At 33.6% G+C, this 24,116-nt stretch overlaps 1 protein-coding gene and 1 long non-coding RNA gene across 28 annotated transcripts in view; one reads left to right on the top strand and one right to left on the bottom strand.

Annotated features, from left to right (window-relative positions):
• Positions 1-24,116, bottom strand: part of LOC144320383 (uncharacterized) — a 232,843-nt gene that overhangs the window by 118,684 nt on the left and 90,043 nt on the right. For 2 of the 27 annotated variants that reach the window (XM_077908864.1, XM_077908858.1), the window contains one exon: positions 15,316-16,560. The exons of 23 other annotated variants lie outside the window; for them this stretch is intronic. The gene's annotated coding sequence lies outside the window, so the exon portion shown is untranslated. Of the gene's footprint in view, positions 1-15,315; positions 16,600-24,116 lie in introns of those variants that run through there. 2 more of the 27 variants (XM_077908862.1, XM_077908855.1) reach the window with 1 other exon arrangement.
• LOC144320384 (uncharacterized) overlaps positions 1-24,116 on the top strand; it is a 95,656-nt gene that overhangs the window by 61,677 nt on the left and 9,863 nt on the right. The window lies entirely within an intron of this gene.

Genomic DNA, 24,116 nt, shown 5'->3' with positions numbered 1-24,116 from the left:
GTATCATGACCTGAGCCAAAGGTAGATACATGCTTAACTGACTGAGCCCTCTAGGCACCCCTAAAAATATTTTTAAAAATTATAGCAATGTTAAGATTTACAGAACAATTACAAAGATAGTACAGAGTTCTCAGGTAAGCCACATCCAGTTTCTCCTCTAATTAGCATCTCATCTGTTTTTGATTCAAGGATCTCATGCAGGATACCACACTACCTTTAGTTGTAATATTTCCTTAAGCTCTTCGTAATTGTGAAAGTTTCTCGGAATTTCCACATTTTTAATGATGTTCACAGTTTTGAGGAACACTGGCCAGGTATTTTATAGAATGTCGCACAATTAGGATTTATCTGATGTTTTTTCTCATGATTAGAGTGGGGTTAAATATTTTGTGAGAGGAAGTCCATAAAACTAAAATGTCTCTTTCATCACATCATATCAAGGGTACATACTATTGGCATGACTTAACATTGTTGATACTGACCTTCATCACCTGAATGAGGTAGTGTTTGTTTGGGTTTCTCACTATAAAATTACTTTTTTCCCCTTCTTTCAATACTGCACACTTTGGTAGGAAGTCTCTATGCACACATCACTTTTAAGGAATAGGAAGTAAATGTTCCACCTCCATAAGGGAAGAGTATTTACATGAACCATTTGGAATTTTCTGCATTGGAGATTTGTCTATTCTCTCCATTTTATTTCTTAATATGTATTAATATGTAAGAATTTATTGGTCCCTATTCTTTTTGTGGCAAAGATTTTATTTGATTTCACTTAAATATATAGGCTGTATTTTCACTGGGAATCTTCTTATCCTTTCTCCTCTAAAAACATCATACCCTTAAAACTGAGGTCAGTAGACTTTTTTTTTTCCCTGCAGGGGGTCAGATATTAAATATTTTTGGCTTTATTAGATCATTTGGGCCTTATGGTTTCTGTTATAACTTTGTAAAAGCACCCACAGGTAACATGTTATAAATAATTAACTGTGGCTGTATCTAATAAAACTTTATTTATATTATAAAAGCAAGTGGGACAGATTTGGGTAAGAGGCCAGAGATTGCTGACCCCTGCCTTAGAACATTAATTTATGTCTCTAAGACCTTTACTCCCAGGTCCTCTTTATGCTCTAATGACCTTGTTCCAGCAGTAACTTCTGAGTGTGGAGGTTCTTAATCATCTTACTTGCAAAAATATATTTTTAAATTTTTATATGTAATTTAAACCTTTGATGGAAGAGAATTGGGACATAAGTAAAGGAATACTAGCCCTGAATTCAAGAATTTGGAGAAGAAAGAATATTTGTACTTTTTCTTCATGGACTTTGCCTTAAGACACAGCAAAACATTCTGGTGCAAGAAATGTGGCCCTATTTGTTACAAACATGTCTTTATGTTTTCCTAAGCCATGGATATGGTGATCATTTGGAGTTGAGGATATGAAGAGGGGAAAATGGAAGACAAGGTATCTCTGAATTGAGTAACTTGGTCAATTCCTTATAGGCTAAATGACTTTTAAACACCATTTTTCAGGGGTGTACACCACATTATGACACATATATTAAAAATAAAATCAAAACAAAAATTAAAAAAAGATTCAAAATGCAAACTGAACAAGTAAAGGAATACTTTACTCTCTTTTCATATAAAAACTGCATAATGCCCAGTAAACATAAACATTGTATTAATGATAAAGCATCCACAATACAAGCTGATTAGCTACAATAGCTTCTGTCTATTCAAATATGTTAGTTCTGAAGGGACATTGCTGCACCTAATTTGATTTCCCCCTGAGCAGTACATGATGTGTTATTTGATGCCCTTCAAAGGACACGATTAGCTGAGCTATAAAATGTCTCATTTTATTAGCTTTGCTGGGTTTTATCAGTTTGTAAATGTGTTATTTTCTCCATTTATTGTGCCTATGGGATCTAGAGATAGAGTAAGCATCAAGTTAATATGTTTTGGGGAGGCAGCAGTGGCCATACTTTAACACTTACGCTGTGTTGTGATGACAGTGAAGGTGGAGTCTTGGAAACTGTAATGTCAGGGCCATTTATCAAGGCAATTCTTCAATGCTATAAACCTCAGCTCTGACACTGAATTCAACAGTAAGCTTTTGTTTTAAAGAGAACCAAGTGTTCCTGGGCTTCACTACTAACAATCATCCTTAACTGAATAACAAGAAGTCAATAATAAGAAAATAGGTCAGGCAAGTGGTCAAAGGAAGTAAAGGTGTTAGCCTAAGATACTCTATTTGATGTTTCTCTGATTAGAGAAAGGCAGGATTCAATTTTAGGTATTTAAGAAAAAAAGGGAAGTGCTCCATAAGGATATAAAAATGCCACCAATCCTTTGCTTTTAATTGGGACAGAAAACACAGTGTACTCATTTAACTAGGCAGGAAACAATTTCAATGCCATGCATTCAAAGGGTGCCAAATGAAATGACATAATCAGCACTGAAGATGCTCAGAGTAGTTAACAGGTGTTTGTGGCTTAGAGTTCCTATATTCTTTTCGGGTTGCCTTTCACTTAGTTTCCTCAGTACTTATTCAAACCATTTGCCAATACAGCAGAGCTGAATACTACACTTACTGTTCAAGCAATTAATTCATTAAAGATAATGCCTACTCACACTATGTTTTTATTTTTTTACAATCCTATAATTACTGTTTTCTTTTAGTCTACAGTCCAAAAGAAAATCTGAGGTCTCTCTCCCCCACTATCCTCATCAGGCTTAACTATTCCCTTCATTTGATCATTTCTATTCACTTACTTAAAGGGATATTAATATGGCTTCTAAGTGATATGTTTAAGTGATATGACTTAATGAATATAAAAAAGAATTGTTAAGCATTATTATATAATTTTAAGGACCTAAAAGCAATGTCTGTGTGTATATTTATGCTATATCTTTATTTTACTAGAATGGAAGCAATTGAAATTATGGATCATTTTTTTTCTGTTTTCCTGCAGAGCAAGTCAGAACATCTTCTTCATCAGACTTTCATATACATTAACTAATGTATAAGTTATTTTAATTTTTAGATGCCATTCTTTGTCTATGTTATGGGACATACTATATTTTCACAATCATTAAAACCCTCTAAAGTTTGGATTACTTCAGTGTGAAAGAATATATCAATGTCTGTATCTATTATCTAGCTATCCATCTTTGTCTTCAACATGGCCTGACTTATTATTCTTCAAGATTACATACAAATACGAGCAGTTCAAGACTGACATCAAGTTACAAAAAAATTTCTATTATGAATTGTTTTATCTTATAAAGAGTCAAAGATATTCAGTACACATAAATGTATGCATGCATACACATATACACTCAATTACATTAATTCAGTTCATTTTTTAAAGGTGTTATTTTTCATATGTAGTCCAAACTAAGATTAAAATGGCACATAGGGATTCCTATGTGGTAACTCGGAGAAATGTAGACATTTAAAACAATGTAATGTTTCAGAAAAAATATATATATACCTCTTCCTTTTTTATCTAATTTATGTTATATTCTTCTTAAGTTCTCACAATATTCAATTGGTCTGGAAAAGTAGTACTCTTGATATACACAAGATAAAATATCTTTGACAGACTCCTCTATTTCTACAGAGGGGTTAACAGTCAATAAGATGGTACATTCTTATCTTCCTGAACTTGCACTTAGGACATATTAATTTGTAGTCTAATGCTATTTGTAGTATAAATTCTAGCATTCTTATTCTAATAATACTGTTGTATTAAAGGGGAAGAATGGGGATCCCTGAGTGGCTCAGCGGTTTGGCACCTGCCTTTGGCCCAGGGCGCAATCCTGGAGTCCAGGGATCGAGTCCCACATCGGGCTCCCCGCATGGAGCCTGCTTCTCCCTCTGCCTGTGTCTCTCCCTCTCCCTCTCCCTCTCCCTCTCTCTCTCTTTCTATGTCTATCATGAATAAATAAAATAAAAATAAGCATAAATCTTATAAAAAAAATAAAGGGGAAGAATGATGTAAGAGTACTGATCTTCAAAAGAGGTTATTTCCCTACTCAGATGGTCACGGAAAACCAAGATGTAGGTCTCTGTGATCTGTTTATTTTAAAATGGAACTTAGCTCATTAATGATGCAAGCCACAAAGGCCTTTTATTCTTGACTCTATTCTCTTTTCAAAAGCAATCAACCAAAATTATACATCCATTATATTCCTATTATAATTTACTATATATTTACCTGAGTTAGTCATCCTTTTAGATTTCTACCTTCTCACTTGGCTAAGAAATCTGTATGTGTATATGTATATGTGCAATAGTTTTGGATATATAATGTATACATGTATACATAATACATATAATTATGAATGCATGAATTTACAGGAAAATGTAATGAAAGACCTGTACTCTGAAAAATATAAGAGATCAATGAAAAACTGAAGACAACATAAATAAGTAGAAAGATACATTATACTCATGGACTGGAAGAATTAATATTATTAAAATATCCAGACTACCCAAAGTAATCTACACATTCAATGCAATTTCTATTGAAATACCAACAGTGTTTTTCATAGAACCAGAAGAAATAATACTAAAATTTGTGTGGAACTACAAAAGACCCCAAATAGCCAAGGCAATCCTGGGAAAGAACAAAGCTGAAAGTATCATAATCCAGATTTTAAATATACTATAAAGTGACAGTAATCAAACTATATGGTACTGGCACACAGACAGACATATATATTAACAGAACACAATAGAGAGCCCAGAAATACATCATGCTTATATGATCAATTAACCTACCACAAGAAAGGCAAGAATATACAATGGGGGAAAAAGACAGTCTTTTCAATAAATGGTGTTCGGAAAACTGAACAGCAACTGCAGAAGAGTTAACTAGATAACTTTGTTACACCACACACAAAAATAAATTCAAAATGTATGAAAGACCTAAATGTGAGATAGGAAACCATCAAAATCCTAGAGGAGAACACAGGCAACAACCTCTTTGACATCAGCCATAGCAACTTCTTCCTTGATATGTCTCTGGAGGCAAGGAAAACAAAGGCAAAAACGAACTATTAGGACTTCATCAAGATAAAAAGCTTCTGCACAGCAAAGGAAACAATAAAAAAACTAAAATGGATAGAGGTTGGGCAAAATGAGTGATGGATACTAAGGATAGCACTTGTTATAAGCACTGGGTGTTACATGTAAGTGATGAATCACTAAATTCTACATCTGAAACCAATTTTACCATATATGCTAACAAACTAGAATTTAAATAAAAACTTGAAAATAAAAATTAAAAAAGTGAAAAATAAATTATGGAAACAAAAAGTACAGCATAGGAAATATAGTCAGTAATAATGTAATAACTTTGTATGGTGACAGATAGCAACTGCACTTGTAGTGAGCATTTTATAATGTGTTAAATGATAAATCACTAGGTTATATGACTGAAACTAATATAATATTATATGACAACTATACTACAATTAAATAATAGGAAAATAAAAAATAGACAGCAAAAAGGAAATAAGGAATTGCAGGATTTTTAATAAGTAATGAATATTTCATTTTCCTTTAATAGAAAATAACATAAAAATTTGGCATGCAAATGACCTTAAAGGCACTAGTTTAAGCTTAGAACTAATCTCATTTTATTCTTTAATTTTTATTTATTATTTTTTAGTGATTCATCATCACTTATACCCAGTGCTCATCACAAGTGCCCTCCTTAATACTCAACACCCATTTTGCCCATGCCCAACCCCACCTCCCTTCATCAACCTTAATTTGTTCTCTATAATTAATAGCCTCTATGGTTTGCTTCTCTCTCTTTTTAAATTTTAAAACAATTGCCATTATTTTGAAATAATTTTAGAATTATAAAAAAAGTAAAGCAAAAATAGCTCTAGGATTCCCTATACAATCTTTTTACCCCCTAAGTTCCACACCCAATGTGGGGCTTACACTCACAACCTTGAGATCAAGAGTCACATGTTCTACCAACAGAGCCAGCCAGAATCCTCCTATATACCCCTTTTCCAGGTTCTCCAAGTGTTAATCTTTGCCACATTTGCTTTATTATTCTATTTTCCCTGAAATACTTGAAAATGGGTTTTAAATATAATCCTCCTTTGCTTCTAAATACTTCAAAATGAGTTTTCTAAAAGCAATGACATTCTCTTATATAACTAAATATAACTATCAAACTCAGGAAATTAACCACGATGCAATATAAATCTTAGTCAAATACCAACAATTTTTAAACTAATATAGCAAAAGAAAAAAGAAATAATGATGTAGTCAAAATTCAATCCAGAATCACATCTGATAGTTTTCATGTCTCATCATTCTCCTTTAATCTGAAACATTTCCTCAGGTATTCTTCAAGACCTCAATACTTTTAACAAGTATAGATAAGTCATTTTGTACAATGTCCCTCATTTTGGATTTGCCTGAGATGTCATCATGATTCGAAATAGGTTAAGGACTTTTGGCAGAAATACCATAGAAATGATGTATCCCTCAAGGGGCACCATATCAAGAGGCATATAATACTGATTTGTCTATTGTGGGCATTGCTGCTATAAACATTGGGTTGCAGGTGTCCTGCCATTTTACTGCATCTGCATCTTTGCCAAACTGTGGAAGGAACCTCGGTGTCCATCAAAAGATGGATGGATAAAGAAGATGTGGTCTATATATACAATAGAATATTGCTCAGCCATTAGAAACAACAAATACCCACCGTTTGCTTCAGTGTGGATGGAACTGGAAGGTATTGTGCTGACTGAAGTAAGTCAATCAGAGAAGGACAAACATTATATGGTCTCATTCTTTGGGGGAATATAAAAAATAGTGAAAAGGAATAAAGGGGAAAGGAGAGAAAATGAGTGGGAAATATCAGTGAGGGAGACAGAACATGAGAGACCCCTAACTCTGGGAAACAAACAAGGGGTAATGGAAAAGGAAGTAGGCAGGGGGTGGGGGTGACTGGGTGACAGGCACTGAGGGGGGTCACTTGATGAGATGAACACTGGGTGTTATGTTATATGTTGGCAAATTGTACTCCAATAAAAAAAAAATACTGATTTGTCACATTGCAGGTGATGTACACACTGCTCATTTCACTGCATGAAGTGCTGTCAGACCTCATTATTTTTCTCTTTGAATTAATAACTTACAGGATTTACTTCGATAATATGTAAATATATTATGATATTTTTGCTTATTAAATGTAATATCCATTGATGAAATTTGCCTGAGATTAAGTATTGCTATGGCACTTTCTAAACTGATTTTTCTAATTTTATCGTGCTTTCTACATTTTTATTTGAAATGATACTTCAATGAAGAGTTTTCTTTTTTCATTTACATGTATCAATAACCAAGTCATGGAATATTGTTTTACTTATAGTTACAATCCTTTACACTTCATTATGCATTCTGTTGCCAAAATTGTCTCAGATTTGGCCAGTGGGGGTCCCTTCAAGCTGGCTCTTCTGTGTACTTTCAGGTAGGCTTCCACCATTCTTCAAGGACTTCTTTATACCTTGAATAACTTCCTTATCATGTAAGGCTTATCATGTACTTCCTAAGCCTCAGAATTTCTGAACACATATTCACTCTCTCATTTCTAAGATCTTAAATCTCATGGCCCTCTTCTTGCTAGACTTTCTTCCTCCTTATTTTGCTTTATACCACCTACTCTGTACTTACTGGAATTCCGCAGGCATTGAAACCTTTTCAAATACTGCATTTTTGGGGGAAAAGTCAAGCACTAATATTCCTTTAAATTAAATCAAGCATTAAATAAATCACACTCGGTTTGATAACCTTGATCTATACTCCTATCATTGCATTTGGCAAATTGGCTTTTAAGTACATTTCTTTCTTTCTTTTTTAAGATTTCATCTATTTATTCATGAAAGACACACAGAGAAAGGCAGAGACACAGGTAGAGGGAGAAGCAGGCCCCTCAGAGGGTACCTGATATGGAACTTGATCCTCAAACCCCAGGATCATGCCCTGAGCCAAAAGTAGACATTCAACCTCTGAGCCACCCAGGTGTCCCAAGTACATTTCTTTCTTAATGCTTTGTCCTAAACTGAACTCCTAGAGGGCAGGGACTGTCTGCTGTGTTCACCACTATATAACATGGAACTTTAAATGCTATGGATTCTCAATGATTAAAAAATGAGACCATATGCAAGAAACTGAAACAAACATACAAATGAACAAACAAACAAAAAAACACAAAAAAACTAATGGCCACAGTTTATGTAGTCCAGGAGTTAAATGTACACAAAATGAACAAATTCAGTATTGAAGACCTGTCATTAATTTTGCCATTCTGGTCTAACTATTCTGTTTATAGATTTGAACTCTGGTTCAAACTCTGTCTAGCCAGTTTGGGTTCACTGGTTGGACTAGAATGCCCTTTCTATGACTTCCCTCTTGGAAGAAAACAAGATAGACTGACTCTATCAGTTCATAAAGTAGCCAGGCTTTCACAGGCTTGATTTGAGGGATTTTGCAAAGAGCCCTTCCTATACATTTGTTTGTTGATTTATTTAATGTATTTATTTATTTCTGCACAGAAGCTTGAAATTCACCTTAAGTGATTTATTTATGCATTAGTTAAGTTTCTTTGATAGGAATGACTTGGTTGGGTTTCTTCAAAATTTGGTCGAGAAAGGTAATTACATAGAAACTTATAAAATTTGGGCAACAGGGCATTGAAGAGCTTCTCTTACTTTAAAAATAAAAATCCCCCTGGGATAGGTAGCATATGTCATTTATCACATCTTATCAAAAGTGAATTTATTGGAAAGAAAGTACCAACTGATTGAGTAGAAAAGATGCCGAATATGAAGAATTATAAGAAAAAGGAAAATTTATGTCAAATGTATTTTTTATTGGTATACATACTATCTACAGTGTTTCTGTATATGAGAGACAATTCTCTTTTTTTTTTTTTTTTTGAGAGACAATTCTATTATGTTCTTGGGACAGACTTTGTCCTTCAAAAAACTGACTGCCAACAAAGAGATCTAAAAAGTCAAAAAGAAAAATGCATATAATATCCCCCAGTGGTATGTGATATTATTAATAACATTTCATTAGATTCATTAGAGCTCTCAAACTCTTAAATACTTTATTTCCATCCATAGATCCTAATATTGACTATATGTGTAAGATTCCAGAACTTAGACTTTCCTTGTTCCCTATCTTGTCCTGTATATTCCTTAATATTTGGCAGATAGTACTATTCAATAAATATAAATCCAACAAATTATATATTCAAAAATTACATATTTAGTTATTTATATATGCATATGTGTATTTTGCTTTTATAATTTTCCATGAATGCTCCCTTCCTATAAGGAAGCCTCCTAAAGATTTATGACATATATATAGTCTGTTTTGGGGTAAGAATTCTCAATGTTATTTCTTTAGTCAATTTAGAGTTATAGAACCAGGAAAATAGGTATTTGTTATTACTAATCATTTTTGTTACTCCAAAGAAGATATTCATTTGAATAGGGTGGTAAATTTCTCAATATAATTACTTTTTAAAATCTCCATTACTGTATATCCTAAACAAATTTTCAATGTTTATTCATTTCAAAACATTTATATGTTGATTAGACTTCTCCTATTCTGCATGAATGCTATTTGAAATTCCAAAATGTTAAATGAAATAATAGGAAATGCTGGTAATTGTATTAATTTTCCATGTATTTGCTACATTAAAAAAATTATCTTAATATCTACAAAAAACAAACATAAGCATTTTATTGTTTAAAAATATAAATTATATATCATGTACCTTTTAAAAGAAATACTGATTTGTCTTTATGTAGTCACTTTGAATTTGAAAGACCTGCATATGCAATTGTTCAGCAATTCACATCTTCAGGTCGAACTTCATTTTATAATACATGCAATGTTGATAACCTTGGTAGCTAAGCCTTAATTTTTCTATTTTCTGCCTTTGTGATTTTAACTTTTGGCCTAAAACTTTCTTCAATGCTCCAGCATACCTATTATTTCAATATATTATTTTTTATGTTCCCTAACAGAAGCAGTCATTTATGCAGAAGTAATAAATTGTAAGTATTCTTACTGGCTGTTTCAGAGGAACTATCAGGAATGCAAATGGGAAACTGCTCTTTGAATTGAAAATACAGACTTTCGTTGTAACTACTGCCATGGCAATAAGTGTTTATTTCTAGTTGAGTATAACATATACTGCTTGAAAACAGGCATATAATATCAATTAAATATTGTGTACATAAATGTTTATATAATCAAAGAAATGTATAGAATCATATAAACAGCAATTAGCAGCATTAGAAAGGCAGGTTGGAGATGGAAAGTGGGTAGGGTGGAAGTGGAATGAGAAGAACAGTACAGATTTTCTTTTCAGAACCTTCAATGTCTTTGCTAAAAGAGCATGTGTTTAAATATCAAGCTATAGAATTAAATTCAATGTCGCTATTTTAAAGCACTTGGGGGAGGAGAGAGAATTTAAGAAATGCAGTCAAATATTTAGCATTTTGTGCTTGAAACATAATTCCATCCACATATTTTATTGTTGTTGGAAAAGTCAGTTGTTTTCAACAAAATCAAAGTTAAAGATACAATATTAAATAAAACAATTCTTTCTTTTTTTAAGATTTTATTTATTCATGAGAGACAGAGAGAGAGAGAGAGAGAGAGAGAGAAGCAGAGACATGGGCAGGGCTCCCAGGATCATGCCCTGGGCCAAAGGCTGCGCTAAACTGCTGAGCCACCGGGCTGCCCACAAAACAGTTCTAGAACTTAGGATTTTTAAAGAGGAATGTGTTTTTACACTTATACATTATCTTCCTAGTGGAGAGGTGGTAATTCAGTTAACATGAAGATGCAGAAAATATGTTTCACTTTGAGTTTCAAACTCTATAGGTAAATAACAAAGATCTTAGCTTTTAAAACACTGCGGTATACCACTGTACTTAAATGAGTTACTAGATTATACTGCATAATTTCCATTATATTATTAACTTTATATATATTGCCTTATATAGATAATAATGAATATTTTCATATATTGAAATTACTATAACATAATTGCCTTGTGACTACAATTTTCTCCAAATTCAGTTCAATTTTATTCTTCCTTTGGAATATAAAATTTGGAATGGGCTTATGGAAAAAAATCACATTTAGTTAATTATACTTATACTATAGAATGTTTTTTAGATTATTTCATGTAGACTTCTACTAAAGTAACTATTTAAGAAGATAAGAGGGACTGATGAGATGTGGATCAAATATAGTAAAGAGTTATAATCAAACCTAGTCTGTTAAAAATAAAAGTAAATAAAACATACATAAATAAAATTCAATGTTCACATACTCCCTGAGCCTAATAAAACCTTGAAAATGTGAACTAAAAAAATAAGTATAGAAAAATCAAAGTAAACTTTGTGAATATTTAGAAATAGAGGGATCCCTGGGTGGCGCAGTGGTTTAGCGCCTGCCTTTGGCCCAGGGCGCGATCCTGGAGACCCGGGATCGAATCCCACATCGGGCTCCCGGTGCATGGAGCCTGCTTCTCCCTCTGCCTGTGTCTCTGCCTCTCTCTCTCTCTCTGTGTGACTGTCATAAATAAAAAAAAAAAAAAATATTAGAAATAGAGATTGTAGAAAGTAAACTTTTAGTTAAGTGAAGGTTGAAAATGTAACCCCATGTAGAAGCAGTTGGAATTTTAATACAAAACAACTAAAAAAGGAAGAACATTTGAAATATGCAAACTGAAAGAAATGAAGTTAAAAGAGAACCTCTCTCTCCTGGAGAAATAAGTCCAGGAATGCCCCGCTGCTTCTCTTTGATAAAGTATTTACTAAACTCCTAATAGACTAACCAAGGAGCACAGACCTTTAAATCTCTTAAATATTTTAAAGAGTAACTGTAAATCATATAATTTTAATTTGTTTTCATATTTATTGATGTTAGATCATAGAAGATACAGCAATAGATGACTTACAGATTGGTTATCTTATAATTATAAGCCTGATTAAATGCTTGAAATTAAAACAAGAATTCTGATGGTCATATGATTTATTAATATCTAGATGTATACACTACTGAAAAACTTTTATTTAGCACCTAATATGTAACAAGACCTAAGCTAGGCATGAGTTGTAAATGAGTTAAAAATTGCGCCTGCCCTCATGTAAATAATAAAAGAAAAACTCAAATACTTCAGTATTTAAAGTCTAAAACATTCCAAGAGTCGGAACTTCCAATATCAGGATTTTGTTTATTACTTTGATAGATATATGTTTTATAGGAGTTTTAATTGTACAAATTGAAATGAGAAAAGAGTGAACAAAAAAAATACAAGCCTATTAGTTGTCATGGCAATACAAAGCAACAGCAAGAAAGGAATATAAATAAATCTCTTTCTTCCTTTTTAGCTCTAAAAATATTTCAAGATCAAAATGAGTTATTGTGGATTAAGGTACCCTTGAGAATCTCTAGTGATAGTAGAGAAATTCTACTACCAGTTTTTTGGATTTCTCTGTTTTTGTTTGTTTGTTTTGAGGAAATCAAAAGAGTGGCAGAGTAAGAAATAGACAGCTATTGCATGGCATTTAGGTGCTTAAAATTACATCATTGTACAAAGGTTCTCCTACACAAAGTGATAGAGAACAACTTGAAGAAGACTGTTTTAAAAATACACAAATATACAAACCCATGTTTGTGACATTTATAAATCAAGAAAACAGAAATAGATAAAAGCACAAAACATAGAATAAAATTTAAATTAATGAGGAAAGGAATAAGACAGGGATGTCCACTCTCACCAAGACTATTTGATACAGTACTGGAAGTTCGAACCAGAGTAATCAGACAACACAAAGAAATAAAAGGCATGAGTTGTAAATGAGTAAAAAATTGAGAGAGAGATGAGAAGACAGGAAGGAAGAAGACAAACTTCTTTTCTTTGCAGATAACATGATATTCTCTCTATAAAACCCAAAAGACTCCACCAAAAATTGCTAGAACTGATATACAAATTCAGTAAAGTAGCAGGATATAAAATCAGCATACATAAATCTGCTGCATTTCTATATACCAATTGTGAAGTAGCAGAAAGAAAACTGAAGGAATTGGTCCCATTTACAATTGATCCAAAAAGAATACGATACCTATGAATAAACCTAGCCAAAGAGGTAAAAGATCTGTACTTTGAAAATTATAACATACTTATGAAAGAAATTGAAGATGACACAAAGAAAGGGAAAAACATTCCATGCTCATGGACTGGATTAACAAATACTGTTAAAATATTTATACCACCCAAAGTAATCTACACATTTAATTCAATCTATTTTAGAATGCCAACAGCAGTTTTTACAGAGCTAGAACAAACAATCCTACAATTTGTATGGAACCACAGAAGACCTCAAATAGTCAAAGCATTTTTGAAAAAGAAAAGCAAAGCTGGAGGCATCACAATTCCAGACTTTGAGTTATATTATAATATTGTAGTACTGAACACAGTACAGTACTGGCACAAAAATAGACACACAGATCAAAAGAACTGAATAGAAAACCCAGAAATGAACCCAGAACTCTATGGTAAATTAATCTTCAACAAAGAATATCCAATGGGAAAAAGACAGTCTCTTCAACAAATGGTGTATAGGAAACTGGACAACAACATGCAAAAGAATGGAACTGGACCACTTTCTCTCATCATACACAAAAACAAATTCAAAATTGACTAAAGGCCTAAATGTGAGATCTGAAACCATTAAAATCCTAGAGGAGATTATAGACAGCAACCTCTTTGACACCAGCCATAGCAACTTCTTACCAGATAGGCCTCCTGTGACTAGGGAAACAGCAAAAATCAACTATTGGTACTATATCAAAATAAAAAGCTTTTGCACAGTAAAAGAAATAATCAACAAAACTAAAAGGCAACCTGTGGAATTGCAGAAGATATTTCCAAATGACTTATCCAACAAAGGGTTAATATCAAATATATAAAGAACTTATCAAGCTCAACACTCCCAAAAATAATATAATTTTAAAATGGGCAGAAGACATAAATAGATATTTTTCCAAAGAAGACATCCAGATTGCTAGAAGACACTTGAAAAGATGCTCAATATCAGAGATACAAATTAAAATCAAATTAAATCAATTTAATTTAAATTTAATTTAAAATAATTTAAAATAATTTAAAATACAAATTAAATCAGAGATACAAATTAAAAGTACAATGAGATATCACCTCCCACCTTTCAGAATGGCTAAAACCAACAATATAAGAAACAATAATGTTGGGGAGGATGTGGGAAAGGGGAACTGTCCTTGCCCTGCAGTGCAAATGCAAACTAGTGCAGCCACTCTGGAAAACAGTATGGATATTCCTCAAAAAGTTAAAAATATAACTACCCTAGATCCAGCAATTGCAATACAAAGAATTTACTTAAAAGAGATAAAAATATTAATTCTAAGGGATACATGCACCCCAATGTTTATAGCAGCATTACCTACAATACTCAAATTATGCAAAGAGCCCGAATGTCTACCAATTGATGAATGGATAAGGAATAAGTGGTGTATATATATATCTCTATCTATCTATCTAGATATATATACACACACACCCCATATACTATCTGGCATTAATTAAAAAAATTAAAATTAAAAAATCATACATAAAAATATATGAAATGGAGTATTACCCATAAATAGAATGAAATCTTGCCATTTGCAATGGCATGGATAGAGCTAGAGAGTATTATGCTAAGTGAGTAAGTCATTCAGAGAAAGACAAATACCATATGATTTCACTCATATGCAGAATTTAAGAAACAAAACAAATGAATATAGGAGGGGAAAAAAGAGGAAGACCATGAAACAGACTCTTAACTATAGGGAACAAACTGATGGTTGCAAGAGGGGAGGTAGTCAGCCTATGGGTTAACAGGTGATAGGGATTAAGGAGGGCACTTATGATGAGCACCAGGCATATTACATAGAAGTGCTGAATCACTAAATTCTACACCTGAAACTAATATTACATTGTACTTTAACTAACCTGAGTTTAAATAAAAACTTGGAAGAAAAAAACCAAAAATACATAACAAAAATTCAAAAAAGTTAAATTAATGAAGAAAAATGAACGCTCAGAAAGAATTTTAACAGCATTACATAAAGGACTACCATATACTGGAAATAATAATAAATAGTATTTTATTTAGGTCCTAATGCATCAAAGAAAAATGATGAGAGTTGACTATAGAAGAAACTTGTTACATATATGCCTTTTATTGTAAATACTGAATTTATTATGCCAAATAACACTGAAATTATAAATACTGAAAATACTGTATAAAATACTGAAATTATTATGCCAAAGGTATATTTTAAGAAAAATCTGAATATTTAATTGGCAAAATCAAAATTCTCAAAAAATGAAACTATAAAGCCAGATGAGAAATTAGAATAAATCAAGAGGACCAGATATTATTTATCAGAAAATTTTTTTTTTCAAACACACAAGGGTTTATTTACAAGCTCAAGTTGGGTCCAAGTGTACCCAACACAGCAGAGCAGGGACTTGGACCCCGAGGTGGGTTTCAGCTTAGTTTTATAGGCTGAAGATCTAGGGGATCTTCAGAAGGGGTGGAGGAATTTCTCAAGTTCTGTTTACATTTTGATATGGGGCTTTCAAGGGCTTGAGCTCTGTTCTTATTCTAATAGGGGCTTCCTGCCCTTGGCTTGGGCTCTGTTCTTATTCTAATAGGGGCTTCCTGCCCTTGGCTTGGGCTCTGTTCTCATTCTAATAGGGGCTTCCTGCCCTTGGCTTGGGCTCTGTTCTCATTCTAATAGGGGCTTTCTAGGACGTTAAGCTGTAAGCTGTTTTCTTCCTGTAACTGAAGTAAGGTAAAGTTCAGCTCTTATTCACAGGGGCCTGGGATGGCTGTACTTGTGATAACATTGAACTTAAAGTGGAATGGCCTTAATTTTCTCAGCCTCCACATTTCCCCCTCTCAGAGGAACCTAAGGAAGGACCCAATCATGGGTCCAGGTTGCTCTCAGAGTGAGCCAGGGGAAATGATTAAACCAGGATTCTAACCAACCTTGTTGCTATTCTCGCTCCCATTTACATTCCAGGTAAGAAGCAACATCTTACGTTTAAGGCAGCACATAATCCCCCCCACACACCCTTTGTTGTAAGAAGACTAAGTCTAATCCCCTTCTATTTTGAAAGACAACCTCAGACTAGGGAGTCTCGGAGGTGGGAAATAAGTGAGAACGGCGCAGTCTTAGCTTTAGGGGATTGTCCTTGTTCGGTTGGCTTTTCCATTCTGGAACAAAGTCCTTGAGAACAGCGTGTGGGTCAGCTGGCCGGACGTGGGTGTAGTGGACCCAGGGAGTAATCCTGTCGACCTTGAGAGTGGTGGGAGTGGTCAGGATCATGATGTAAGGTCCCTTCCAGCGAGGTTGAAGTGTCCATTGTTGGTATCTCCCCAGGTACACCCAGTCACCTGGCCGATATCGATGAGAATTAGAATGCTAGTGGAGAACTGACAAAGACATGTAATGAATAGTTGAAAATATCAGTATGCATAAAAGATGAGAAAACAATATATTGCACTTTGTCTTTAGAAAGGATTAAAGTTACTGTCCTTGAAGTTCTGAAAAAAAGTATTCATTATTTTTAAAGATAGAATGCCATGTAACTTTCCTCCAATATTGATGTAAATTTTAATATGGTTTTCTCATTCATTCACATCTTCAACCAGCATTTACTGAGCACACTTTATGTTCCAGAAAAATATAATGCTTTTATTGGCACAACTAGAATGGACAAATGATGAAGACCATTAAGATGCTCACAATCTATGAGTGAATATTAATATATAACAGACTACTTAGAGTAATGGTTATTAAGCGCTATAATTAGGATTGCCATAAATACAAGTGCCCAGGTGAAACATTTTTATTAAAATGTCAGAGGAAATGATAATTACAGAATTAAATTCTTCACTTCCTACTAGAATTACATATATTACATAAGCTCAGCTAAATTTTTGACAGAAAAGAAGAAAATCTTAAAGGTAGTCTAGTTAACAATGGCTTAAAAGATATATTGTAATTAACAAATGCATCAAAATCATTATGTTTCTCAAGTGTTCATTTTGGGTAAAAAAACCCAGATACATCTTTTATTTTAAAGTTATTTGCATAGTACCCTCAATTAATCCTAGCAAGATAAGAATCTAGCAAAAACAGAACTAAGCCAAAACCATCTAGTGACCAAACAGGAAACATATAAAATCTTTTCACTATACCTGTATTTGTTGAATGTTGGCCATAGAAAAGTATGAAATAAGAGCATGCCTCTAAAATTTGAATGGTCAGTCACATCAGCATATTAAATGTGAATATGAATAAACTAAAATAGAAGTCAATATCAAGAAGACAGCCAAAAAATGTAGGTAAGGACTTTCAGCTGAGCAAGAACTACATGAACAGTTGTTGATCACTACAACTACAGGTATAATTTGGCATTACAAAAGGCAGGCAAGGAACGAATCAGGAACGCCTTAGAAGTGTAAGAACTAAAATATATTTTCTTATATATTCAAATATTTACTGAGCAAGTACTCTATGAAAGACACTTTATATAAAATACTATTATGAAAATTTTTAAGTTTGAGTCCTTACTTGTGGAAGTTACCCACTGAAACAGCTTAAAACACACACCACTACCACTACCAACAAAAACCTTTATAATACTTCTCTAGATTGGTTTGTTCAAATTTTTAGAAATTCCAAACTAAGAGTCAGTTAGGTTCTCTTTCACCAGTAACCCAGACTAGTGTTTTAGCTCTTAGTTGGTGGGGGCAGGGGGTTTATGGTATGTATGTTTCTGAAAGGCGTTCAACATCCTCATTGGAAAAGGGGATACAGAAATCCAACTTTTCTGGATTCCTGAGGTTAAAACAGTATGCTACATAAAAACGTAATATTCACAGGGCAAAAAGGAGCAGTTAGGAATTAAAAAATAATGATGGCAAAAATGAGGGGCAGCCCGGGTGGCTCAGCGGTTTAGCGCTGCCTTCAGCCCAGGGCTTGAACCTGGAGTCCCAGGATGAGTCCCACATTGGTCTCCCTGCTTCTCCCTCTGCCTATGTCTCTGTGTGTGTGTGTGTGTGTGTGTGTGTGTTTCTCATGAATAAATAAATAAAATTAAAAAAAAAAAAAGAATCCAAGATAAAAAGTTGTTCAGATGTTTTTAATTTTATTAATGTGTAAGAGAAACAGAAGCATTTGGCGCTGAATTTGGCAAGGTACAGAAATAGTTGTCAGAATACATGGCAATTTTTGAAGATATGAAGTGGCCACAATTCATTGACCATTGATAATGTCAAGGTTAGTGACTGTGAAAGAAAGTTTTTTTTTTTTTTAAAGCAATTTTGTTCCATGTTACCTATTTGTTTTAATTAATTAAAATTGAGCTATCTATCTAGTTCCAGGAAATTAAAATATTCTTATGATTAGGAATAAATCCAAAGACCTTATCATAGCTCAGGAGACTTCAAAATATGGTTCTTCCTACTCCACTTATTTCATCTCCTGTTAAGATTTTCTTCCCCATTCTGTTATAGCCACAATGAACAAATAGCTTCTTTATACCCCTTATCCACATTATTATTATTTTATTAGCATGACTAAGTGTTCCCTTAGCTTGGAACACTCTTGCCCAAATCTTCATGTGACTTAGATCCATCTCATTAATCAGTTCTCAGTTCAAATGTTCTCTCTTCAAAGAAGTCTGACCTAAACCTCATTGAAGATAACTTTCCTTCCTTTTTTCTTTCTTCTCCCTTTCTAGTCACCCTCTCTAGTATCTTTCATACCACTCATCACACTGAAATGATCTTGTTTATGCATCTGCTTATATACTTCTCTCTCTAGTTCAAGAAGACAGGGAGCTTGTTTGTACTGTTGTTGCTTTCAGTTGTTTCTGCAATATGCCTAACAGTGCTTGGCCTATCATAGGCCTATCAAAAACCAATCATTGAATATATGAATAAATGTTGTGAGTAGATAACCACACTGCTTCTTTATATGCATATATCCTCACAAGGTACATTATTAACTTGAACATTGTAGATTTGTGTTGCGGGCAATTTTCTATGGAGCTTGGAATCTCCTAATTGCCATGCATACTTAAGAAATAAATGAGCTAAGAAAAAAAAATCAATCAGCTGATGCCATCGATGTAAAAATTAATGACTTACCACACCCAAAATATAGATTGTAAGGTCCCAGAGTAGTAAAAATTAAGACAGAATTAAAAAACAAAACTGGACATATCACAATTCCAGACTTTCAGTTATATTACAAAGCAGGAGTAATTAAAACAGCATGGTACTGGGGTACCTGGGTGGCTCAGTTGGTTAAGCATTGACTCTTGATCTCAGTTCAGGTCCTGATCTCAGGGTCATGAGTTTGAGCCCCACATTGGGCTCCATGTTGGGCACCATGCTGCCTACTTAAAACAACAACAAAAAACCAGTATGCTGGTATGCATAAAAATAGACACAAAGATCAATGGAATAGAATTAAAAAAACAGAAATAAACCCATCATTATATGGTCAATTAATCTTTGACAATAGAGGAATGGATATACAATAGGAAAAAAAAAAGTCTCTCCAACAAATGGTGCTAGGAAAAATAGACAACAAGGTTAAGCATCTGCCTTTGGCTCAGGGCATGATCCTGGGGTCCTGGAATCGAGTCCTGCTTCAGGCTCCCTGCATGGAGCCTGCTTCTCCCTCTGCTTGTGTCTCTTCTTCTGTCTCTGTGTCTCTCAGGAATAAATAAATAAATACATATTTTTAAAAAGTCAGAAAAATAGGCAACAACATGCAAAAGAATGAAACTGGACCTCTTTCTTTCGCTATACACTAAAAATGAATTCAAAATAGATTAAAGACCTAAATGTGAGACCTGAAACCATTAAAATCCTTGAAGAGAGCACAGGCAGTAGCAACATTTTTTTAGATATGTCTCCTGAGAAAAAGGAAACAAAAGTAAAAATAAACTCTCGGACTACATCAAAACAAAAGGCTTCTGCACAGTAAAGGAAATAATCAACAAAGCTAAAAGGCAAACCTATGGAATTGGGAGAAGATATTTGCAAATGACATATCCAATAAAGGGTTAGCATCCAAAATTTATTAAGAACGTGTAAAAGTCAACACTCAAAAATCAAATAATGCGATTAAAAATGGGCAGAAGACAGGAATAGATATTTCTCCAAAGAAGACATATAGAAAGCCAACAGCCACATGAAAAGATGCTCAACATCACTCATCGTTAGGGAACTGCAAATCAGAGGTGTCAGAATGGCTAAAATCAACAATACAAGAAGCAATGAGAGTTTGCAAGGATGTGGAGGAAAAGGAACCCTGGTGCACTGTTGGTAGGAATGAAAACTGGTGCAGCCAATGTGGAAAACGGTATAGAGGTTCCTCAAAAAGTTAAAAGAACTATCATATGATCCAGTAATTGCACTACTAGGTATTTACCCCAAAAATATAAAAACAGTAATCCAAAGGGATACATACACCCCTATGTTTATTGCAGTATTATTTATAAGAGCCAAACTATGAAAGAAGCCCATCAATTGATGAGTGGAAAAAGATGTAAGATCGATCTATCTATCTATCTATCTATCTATCTATCTATCTATCTATCTCATGCAATATTATTCAGCCATAAAAAAGAACAAAATCTTCCGATTTGCAACAACATGGAAAAAGCTAGAGAGTATAATGCTAAGTGAAATAAGCCAGTCAGATAATGATGAATATATGATTCACTCATATGTGGAATTTAGGAAACACAAGAAATAGGCAAAGGAAAAAAAAGAGGGAGAGACAAATCAAGAAACAGACTTTAACTATGGAGAACAAACTGATGGTTACCAGAAGGGAGGTGGATGGAGGGATCTGGGAAATAGGTGATGGGATTTGAGGAGTACACTTATCACAATGAGAAAAATAAAATAAGACAGGGTTTTTTTGTTTGTTTGTTTAGCTAACAGAATGTTAAAAAAGTTGAATGACTTATGGCCTAAGAAATATTATGCGAATGACAATATAACTAGACCTAAATCTCAATTGTATAAGCTTTCTAAAAGCTATAAATGATAGTTTCCTAGTCCTATGATATCTGCCCTTTCTAAATATAAGAAACAGCACCAAATGGAGGAAAATTACAGGATATAAAAGCTGCATTATTTCATCCTTTGTGAGACATTATAACATCTTCTCTTTGTGGGGTCTTATGATCTTAAATTTCCAACATTATGGAAGAATCGGAGCTATTCTCATAACCTAAGCACTTCCCAAAAGCTCCAGCTCCTAATGCCATCATCTTCTGGAGTTAATATTTCAATATAAGAATTCTGAGGGGGACACAAATATTCAAACCACAGAGTTAGACACCATTGTTATTTCTGCCTTATAAATGGAAAGTTGAACTGCAGAAAAATTAGTAAATTATCAAAAATAAAACAACTATTAAGTAATAGACTAGAGATTTGAAATAGGGAAGCCTAGTCCAGGGTTTCAGCTTTCAACCAGTATAGTTCAGGGAATAGATGGAAAATTAGCTGAGATAGATTTCAAGAATATAGCACAGATGTAACTGGATTCCTCTAGTCTTCTACAGTGGTTACTCTGTATATCATTAATATAGATCTAGGTTGATATTTTTACTGTTTGTTAGGATTTGTTCAGTATATGGGCAGCCCTGGTGGCTCAGCGGTTTAGCACCGCCTTCAGCCCAGGGCATGATCTGGGAGACCCAGGATCGAGTCCCACATGGGGCTCCCTGTATGGAGCCTGCTTCTCTCTCTGCCTGTGTCTCTGCCTCTCTCTCTCTCTCTCTCTGTATCTCTCATGAATAAATAAATAAAATATTTTTTAAAAAAGGATTTTTTAAGTATATATGACAGTCATACATCTAAATACCGTATCTTTAATTGCTGCATATGATTTAAAACAACTTTTTTGCCAAGGCTGATCCTTTGATTCTAAAGAAGTGTATTTGGATGATAATCCACATCAAAACTCTTAAGTGATTGATCCATCCCATAAAATAGTTATACTGAACTTTAATGCTTTTTAAATGTAAAATATGAGCTATACCATCAAGTAGCCGCAACTTAAAATATGAGATTTAGGGTATTTTTGGAAAGGATAGTGCATTGAAAATTTTTAACAGCATAAAATGCAAAATTACTTACCAAATATCATTTACATTGCTCAGTAATGTTACTTAATACATGATTATTGCATTAGAGTATTTTAAGAATGTTATCCTAAATGCTCTTAGTTTAAAGAGAAAATATTTATAAAAATACTGATATTTTGAAAGTGTTATAATCTTGTTTTAAAGATATGTGGTAAATACACAAATATTTATGGTAATTAAATAGATCCATATGCATATACTTATATGAGTATTACAGAGAGCTGGTAAGATCTCATTCTTCATTTCTTAAATATTTAAATCTTCATATAAGAAGAACAATTCAGGGATCCCTGGGTGGCGCAGCGGTTTAGCGCCTGCCTTTGGCCCCAGGGCGCGATCCTGGAGACCCGGGATCGAATCCCACGTTGGGCTCCTGGTGCATGGAGCCTGCTTCTCCCTCTGCCTGTGTCTCTGCCTCTCTCTCTCTCTCTATCTCTCGAATAAATAAATAAAATATTAAAAAAAAAAAAAGAAGAACAATTCATATTGGACTGTCTGAATATGCAGAATGATTCAGGATGGGAATACAAAAACAATTGCTAGGCAAAAAGCAAAAAGGAAAAAGAAAGAAAATCAAATAGTAATTTACAACTTCTCATTATGATTAATAGTTCTACTGTATCCTCAAATGTAGTGCTGGATAAAATATTAGATGTACTTGATAATTATTTATATTTACTACACTTTTATAATTGATGCTAAGCATTTTCTTGAATTGTCTAATTGTCTTCTATCACAAGTTATTCATTAGAACATAAATCTAAAACACAGATTTAATATGATTTACATTGCATTGTCATAACACAACAAAAACCGTTTTTTTTTTCCTAGAGGGAACTAGTTACAAACACGGAATTATAATTTTGAATCATAGTTAGAATTAGAATGCTGCTTATCCTGAAACATTTATTCTTCTATTGCTTTAATATTGGTTTATTAGCAATTATTAGAATATATTAAATAGTGGCAATAGGGGAGCCCCGGTAGCTCAGTGGTTTAGCGCCACCTTCCGCCCAGGGCATGATCCTGAAGACCCGGAAGCCTGCTGCAGGATCCCTGCGTGGAGCCTGCTTCTCCCTCTGCCTGTGTCTCTGCCTCCCTCTCTCTCTGTCTCTCATGCATAAATAAATAAAATATTTTAAAAAAAATAGTGGCAATATAAGCTGTAAATAAATCTACATTATTTGAATAGGCTGTGGTTTTCCTAATAAAAAAAAGTAAGTAGTGTTTGCTATATACTATTTTTCATTAATATAGTTGCAAAGGAGATTCAATTAAAGCAAAATATTCTGACTATATAAATTCCAGCTAGAATAAAGATCAAAAGTTGTACTCATTACAACTATTATAATTTGAACAAAAGGCAAAAGGACAATCAAGATCCAAACACAAGAGACTCAGGTTAGTATGGTAATAGAAAGTATTGGTGTCAAGGTCCTATGCCAATACAGCTACTAAAAATATGTGAAAAACTTGCAATTATTTTATTCCAATCTGAGACAAACTTCCAAAAGAGGAATACTACTATTAATAAGTTTTTCCCTTTGGCATCTGCCTTTTCAGAGAAAGTATCTTCTCAGTGTGCCTGGTCTAATATTTTATCTTGGTTTGACTCTTTTTCTTATTTGCCAAGGTATACAGGATTTTACTTTAAATTGATTAACCAGGTAGAGGGAATAACATGACAGCTATAATCACAACAATAAGGATACAGCCAATAAGGATCAAGGTAAAGGATATTCCAGGTAAAGAGGATAGCTTGTTCAA

This window comes from Canis aureus, chromosome 9 (genome assembly GCF_053574225.1).
Source record: "Canis aureus isolate CA01 chromosome 9, VMU_Caureus_v.1.0, whole genome shotgun sequence".
In the NCBI taxonomy this organism is placed as follows: Eukaryota; Metazoa; Chordata; class Mammalia; order Carnivora; family Canidae; genus Canis; species Canis aureus.
The sequence above is the reverse complement of the archived record's forward strand: the minus strand, read 5'-3'. Positions and strand labels throughout refer to the sequence as shown.